The 6,808-nt window shown below is 38.0% G+C and overlaps 1 long non-coding RNA gene across 1 annotated transcript; it reads right to left on the bottom strand.

The window, feature by feature from the left end:
* Nucleotides 1-750: 750 nt before the first annotated feature.
* On the bottom strand, nucleotides 751-6,003 carry LOC109376397 (uncharacterized). The gene is made up of 3 exons (XR_002122731.1): nucleotides 5,512-6,003; nucleotides 1,520-1,571; nucleotides 751-824 (listed from the first exon to the last, which is right to left on the bottom strand). It is a non-coding gene; the product is annotated as an uncharacterized LOC109376397 (long non-coding RNA).
* Between the last annotated feature and the right edge of the window lie 805 nt (nucleotides 6,004-6,808).

Genomic DNA, 6,808 nt, shown 5'->3' with positions numbered 1-6,808 from the left:
AAACAAAGTCTTCATCTTTCTGCCCAAACCTACTCCCATCCTAGCATCCTGTTGTCAGCCCCAATCCTACCATTAGTCTATGTCCTCTTGGCCTCCTCCTTCTCGATGACTTTCTGCTTTCAATAAGCCATCTGGTCCTGTTGGTTTCCCCCTTATTACTTCATTTATAATTGCCCCCTTCCTTCCAGTCCCATTGCTATCACTCTAATTTTGGACTATAATTACTCCACACCTTCAATTATAATTAGCCCCCTCACAGTTCTCTTCCTTCTCAGTTTTCCCTTCTCTAATTATCCTCGTCCATTCCACTGGGCACCCTACCTCTTAACAAGCCTTGCTAATAGGCTTTCACCATGCTGTGCCTCCCTTCTTGTTGATTTAGGGAACGCTTTAGAACCAAGACTCCCTGGGGCATAGTCTAAGTCCCATAAAACACTGTGTTGGCTTCTGGGTATAGAGTCAGAGGCCTCGGTGCTATCCTGGTCCCTTTAATCCAATTCTGGGCTTCGTTGGTCACAGATGGATCTTTCTCACTATTTTCCTCATGGATGAACCAAGCTTCACCATCAACTTTAGAATCATTTTGGCCATCAGAGTTCTCCACACTTCTTGGCACTTGGGTCTCAAAAAATCATCTCTTGCAGTCTCATTCCAATCAATTACTAAGTCTTGCCAGTTATCAAACTTTAAAATTTACATATTCATCCCCACCATCATTTTCTTTTTGTAAGATCCACCAAGACAACTCACCTCCATAATAGCAACATCCTCCTATTTCCTTCATTTGTTTTCCATCTTCATCCAATTCATTTTTGTCACTGGAGCTGAAGTGATTGTAAAACAAACATCAAGTCATATTCCTGGTTAAAATTTTTAGTGGCTTTCTATTGCCTTTCTACATTAATTCTCAACTCTGGATCAATATTAGAATAACCTGAGTTTAAAATACATACAGAGGGTGCCAAAAAAAAGTATACACATTTTAAGAAAGAAAAACTGTATTAAAATTGTAATTATTCAATATATACCGATAACAAAAGATGAATATAAGTCACGTTTGACTTCTGCAATTACAAGAGGTGCTCAAAGAGGTTACCATCAGCATTCAGACACTTCTGATTACAGCAGACTACTGTTTGAGCAATGTTGACCAAAGTGTCCACTTGTATACATTTCTTTGTACCTCCAGTGTATCTATGATTCCAGGGTAACAAAACCTTAACTGTAATTGATAGATTGCTGGAGGCTCAGCATAGACAACTCTGACAGTGGAAAACCCAGGGGACCCAGTCATACCAGCCTGATATTATTGTGAGATTTACCTTCAGGAGCTTGGCCAGGTTCCCACAGAAAATATGTGGACAGAAATCCTCTCAGGCTTCCAGCAAGTGGAGAAGTAAAACAGCCATTTTGAAATACTAAGTCAGAGCATTTGAGTCTTTAAAAGGCCTGCCCTCAGGGGAAACTAATTATGCAGAGCCAAACCGCTGAAGGATTAGATTAGCAGAGCCTAACTCACCTGGGGGAGGGATATATCCAACTGTAGCCCATTCTTCCCATCTTGTACTAACCTAAGGGGGAGGAAAAAAAAAAAAAACAAAAAAAAAAAAACACTGAAAAAATTTTGAAACGTTCACAGTCCAGAGGCACAGGCTCACTAACAGACTAAGACCTAATCATAGGACAGTAGCATGTCTCCCCTCCCCTCCACTTCACCACCACAGCACTAAAGGCTATTTACAGCAGTTCCTTTTACCCCATATATCATGTCCAGCTGTCAAGACTAAATCAAGTCAAACCAATAAGCAAAACACACAGTTTGAAGAGACAGAGGAAGCATCAGAGCCAGACGTGGCAGAGATATTGGAATTATCAGACCAGGAATATAAAACAACTATGATGAATATGCTAGGCTTCTAATGGATAAAGTAGACAACATGTATAAACAGATGCACAACGTAAGCAGGGAGATGGAAATCCTAAGAAAGAACCAAAAGGAAATGCTGGAGTTAAAAAAACAAACCCACTGTAACAGACGTGAAAAATGCCTTTGATGGGCTCATCAGTAGATTGAACATGGCTCAGGAAAAATCTCTGAGCTGGGGGATATATCAATAAAATTCTTGAAAACTGAAAAGCAAAGAGAACAAGGACTGAAATAAAACACAACAATATATTGAAGGACTGTGGGACAACTATAAAATGTAGAACATATGCATGTGGGAATACCAGAAAAAGAACAGAAGAAATATTTGAAACATTGATGACAGAATCTCCCCCAAATTAATGTCCAACAGCAACCATCGAGCCAGGAAATTCAGAAAACACTAAACAGGATAAATGCCAAAAAATGAAAAAACAAAAACAAAAAATACATGCACTTAGACATATGTCATCTTTAAACTACATAAACTCAAAGATAAAGAAAAAATTCTGAAGGGAGCCAGCAGGGTGGGAAACCTTACCTATAGAAGACCAAAGAATAAAATGACATCCAAATTCTCCTCTGAAATCAAGCAAGCAAGAAGAGAATGGAGTGAAACATGTAACGTTCTTGGAAGTAAAATATACCAACCTAGAAACCTGTGCCATATAAAATTATTCTTCAAAAATGAAGGAGAAATAAAGACCTCAGACAAACAAAAATTGAGGGAATTTGTTGTCAGTAGATCTTGTCTTGCAAGAATTGTTAAAAGAAGTTCTTTAGAGAGAAGAAAAATATCAGTTAGAAATTCAGATCTACATAAAGAAGAGAATTTAAGAAAGAACAAGTGAAGGTAAAATAAAAACTTATTTTCTTATTTATAGTTGATTTAATAGAAAATAATTACTTCAAAATAATAATGCCAAAAATGTATTTGATTACATATATATTTTTATGTATTATATATATATATATATATATATATATATATATATATATATGTATGTATAATGAACGACAGCATTGATGCAAGGTACAGGAAGGCGGAATTAATATTATTTTTGTTATTAGGAGGTACTCACACTAACTGCCAAATGGTATTGTGTTATTTAAAAGTGGACTTGAATTATTATAGTTGTAAGTGTACTTTGCAAACTCTAGGTCAACCACTAAAAAAAAGTTTAAAAATGAAGGATAATCAATACCTAAGAAAAGAGAAAAAAGTGGAATCATATGAAATGCTGCATTAAAACGACAAAAGCAGGAAAAAAATGGAAGACAAAAGCTATTTTTCAGAGTCCAGTGAAAATCAGGTCATTTTAGCAAACAGCAGGGTGAATAGATTGAGCTAGTTTTAACAACAGTGAGGATAGAATATATTTTACTTATTTCTCAACATCCATCACAGCATAAGTTCCCTTGGAAAGATGCTTTATGATCTTGTACTCATCAGCTAAAAGGGTTAAACTCTAAATAGCACATCTACAGAAAAGTCAGATGTTTTAAAGTTTAAAATTAAATTACTTTATCCAACAACAACAGAATATACATTTTTGTCCAGCTCACATGGAATATTCACCAAGATAGACCACATTCTGGGCCATTAAACACACATAAACAAATGAAAAAGAGTAGAAATTATACAATCTCTGTTTCCAGATTATAATAGAATTAAACTAGAAATCAATAACCTAAAAATAACTGGAAAATCCCCACATATATGGAGAGTAAACAACACACTTCTGAGTAACACATGTGTCAAAGAAAAAAACATTCAAGAGAAATTTAAAATCTATGTATGGTGAACTAAATGAAAATGAAAAACACAATTTATCAAAATTTTTGGGATGCAGCAAAAGAGTGTTTCGAGGGAAATTCATAGCATTGAATGCCAAATTAGAGAAGAATGAAGATCTAAAATCAATATCCTTAGTTTATACCTTAGGAAACTAAAAAAAGAAGAGCAAATTAAATCCAAAATAAGCAGAAGAAAAGAAATAATAAGAATTGGAGCAGGAATCAATGAAATTAAAACAGGAAATCAATAGAGACAAATCAACAAAATCAAAAGCCTTTTTTTTGAAAAGATCAAAAAAATCGACAGTCTTCTAGCCAGGCTACCTAAGAAAAAAGGGAGAAGTCACAAATTACTAATATCAGAAATGAAAGAGAGGACATCACTACGTATCCCATGGAAATCAAAAGGATAATAAAGTAATACTATAAACAACTGTAGCCCACAAATTTATTAACCTAGATGAAATAGACCAATTTCTTAAAAGACACCATCTGCCAAAAATCCACACAAGAAGAAAAAGGTAATCTGAATAGTTCGAAAACTATTAAAAATTTTGAATCAATAATTAATAACCATCCGAAACAGGAAGCATCAGGCCCAGATGGATTCACTGCTAAATTCTACAAAATATCTAAGGAAGAAATCATACCAATTCTCTATAATCTTTCTCAGAGGGTAGAAGCAGAGGGAATACTTCCTAACTCATTCTATGAGGCCAGCATTACCCTAATACCAAAACCAGATAAAGACATTACAAGAAAGCTACAAACCAACGTCTCTTGTTAACATAGATGCAAAAACCTTAACACTATATCAGCAAACCAAATCCAAAAAAAATTAAAAAGAATTATACACCATGGGATTTATTTCAAGTAGAGGCTCCCAATTTGGGTCCAGCCTAATCTTCAGTAATAAAGGCTGCTTTCTGCATCTTAAATCTACCAGCTTCTGGTCCTTGGGCCTTCATGAGCACTGTTCTTTCTGCCTGGGACGCTCCCACTCCACCCTGCCAGGAAGCACCTAGCTTAGTGGCTCTCAGGCTTCGATGAGCATTAGAATCACCCGAAAAGCCAGCAAAGCACACAGAGATAACTGTAGATTCACACGCAGCTGTAAAAACTAACAGAGACTTTTTGTGCACTGCTCAGTGTCCCCCAGTAGTGACACTCAAGATTATTACAAACTGTCACCACCGGGACACTGACATCACCTTATTCATATTTCCCCAGGTTTGCGTGTCCTCATGTATGCGTGTGGTGTGTGTGTGTGCGCGTGTATGCGTGTGGTGTGTGCGTGTGTGCGTGTGTGGTGTGTGTGTGTGTGTGTGTGTGGTGTGGTGTGTGTGTGTGTGTGTGTGCGCGCGTGTGTGGTGTGTGTGTGGTGGTGTGTGTGTGTGCGCGCGTGCGTGCACGTGTGTGCGTGTGGTGTGTGTGTGTGTGTGTGTGTGTGTTCCATTCTGTACTACTTTACCGCATGTGTAGTTTTGTGTACCCACCACCAGTTCTGATACTGGATATTGGTCCAGCTGTAATGCCACAACGTAACGCCTGCTGCCCTTTTAAATTAGTGTTTGGCAGAGGTTGGGGAAGCTGCAGGTAGTCAGGACTTTGATTTTTTTTTTGTATTGATTTTATTTTTTAAATTAGTATTATTATTTTTTCAGTTCATTTGACCTTCAGTATTATTTTACATTAGTTTCAGGTGTACAGCATAGGGATCACTGCATAAATTAAGTGTCTAACCAGAGCTTGCACTTTGGACAAGTACTCTAGGAGATTGAGATACTCACCGAAGGTGGAGAGCCAGTGGCTTTGCTACTTCCCACTCATGCTCCAATGTTCAGTTTAGTCAGGTTTAAGTTAATTCCAGACTCTGATTCATTCCCCCGTTATACAACCCCATAGCAACCTCACTTTTGAGAAACACTCCACACACGTACAATTTTTGTCCAGCCTCTGTCTTTCCTGAATAAGCTACAAGCATTATTCTTAGTGATTAACCTGCCTAGCCCCAAAGACTTTTCAGGCAAAACCTGATGCAAAACCTCGGCTGTCTGGATCTAAAACATGTGTAGCCAATCACTGTGCAATACCTCACCCCCCAGGCTGTGGGCAGCCAATGGCAATATTCCCCAAGTCCTCTCCCAGTTAATATTCTAACGTGTTTTTTTTTCAATTTTGTTAGCAGTTTTCATTCCATACACTGAAACCTTTTCTGGCTTGAAGAGTTTATATCAGCTACACATAATTCTTATATTCCACATGCTTTTCCCACATACACAATTTCCATACACCATATACATTTTTATATGAGTGTGTATGTGCACATGTGTGTGTGTTTGCACATATGCACATATTTAACATACTGTAAGAAATGAATAGACTCAAACTATGGAATATGGAGTCCATGGTCCCATATCACTTTCCCTTTTAAAATGGTCTTACTCAGCTTGTAAAAACCTCTTTCCATGCTCATATCCTTCACAGCATCAATAATCTTCCTACTCTAACCACAGTCACACTCCTTCCCTTCCCTTTGTAGTTCAAATAGCTGAAAGGATACGGGGCCTCATGCAGGTCTAGCACCGGGCTGATTCACTGGGCTTCCAAGATGCAAGTAGCAGAGGTGGGACCCAAACAAATTAAAGTGCCAACACATCAACCCAGCTTTCGCTGGTTTGGACTCCAAATCAGATTTCAAGGAAGGGTCTGATTCTTGTGAAGCTCCTTATTTGTGCAGACTTGTAGCTGAGTTGAATCTTGATGTTCTGATTATTGTTTTCTTTGTTCTCTTCCATAGGTACTCTCTGCTACTGTGGAATGGAAGAAAGAAGACAGTGATAAAATAATCTAATCCACTGGTTTTCAAACTTGCCCGTGCATCGGCATTGCCTGGATGGTTGATTAAAACATGAATGCTGGGCCCCACTCCCAGAACACCTGATTCTGTAGGCTGGGCCTGGGCTGGAGAATTTGCATTTCTAACAAGTTCCCAGGTGATGCTGTTGCTGCTGCAGGCCCTGCCTACCACACTTTGAGAACTACTGGTCTAATATAATCAGGAGCCAATCAGGCAACACTGATCCC

The sequence above is a fragment of the Hipposideros armiger genome, unplaced genomic scaffold (assembly GCF_001890085.2).
Source record: "Hipposideros armiger isolate ML-2016 unplaced genomic scaffold, ASM189008v1 scaffold_1118, whole genome shotgun sequence".
In the NCBI taxonomy this organism is placed as follows: domain Eukaryota; kingdom Metazoa; phylum Chordata; class Mammalia; order Chiroptera; family Hipposideridae; genus Hipposideros; species Hipposideros armiger.
This window is presented reverse-complemented; position numbering and strand designations above follow the sequence as displayed.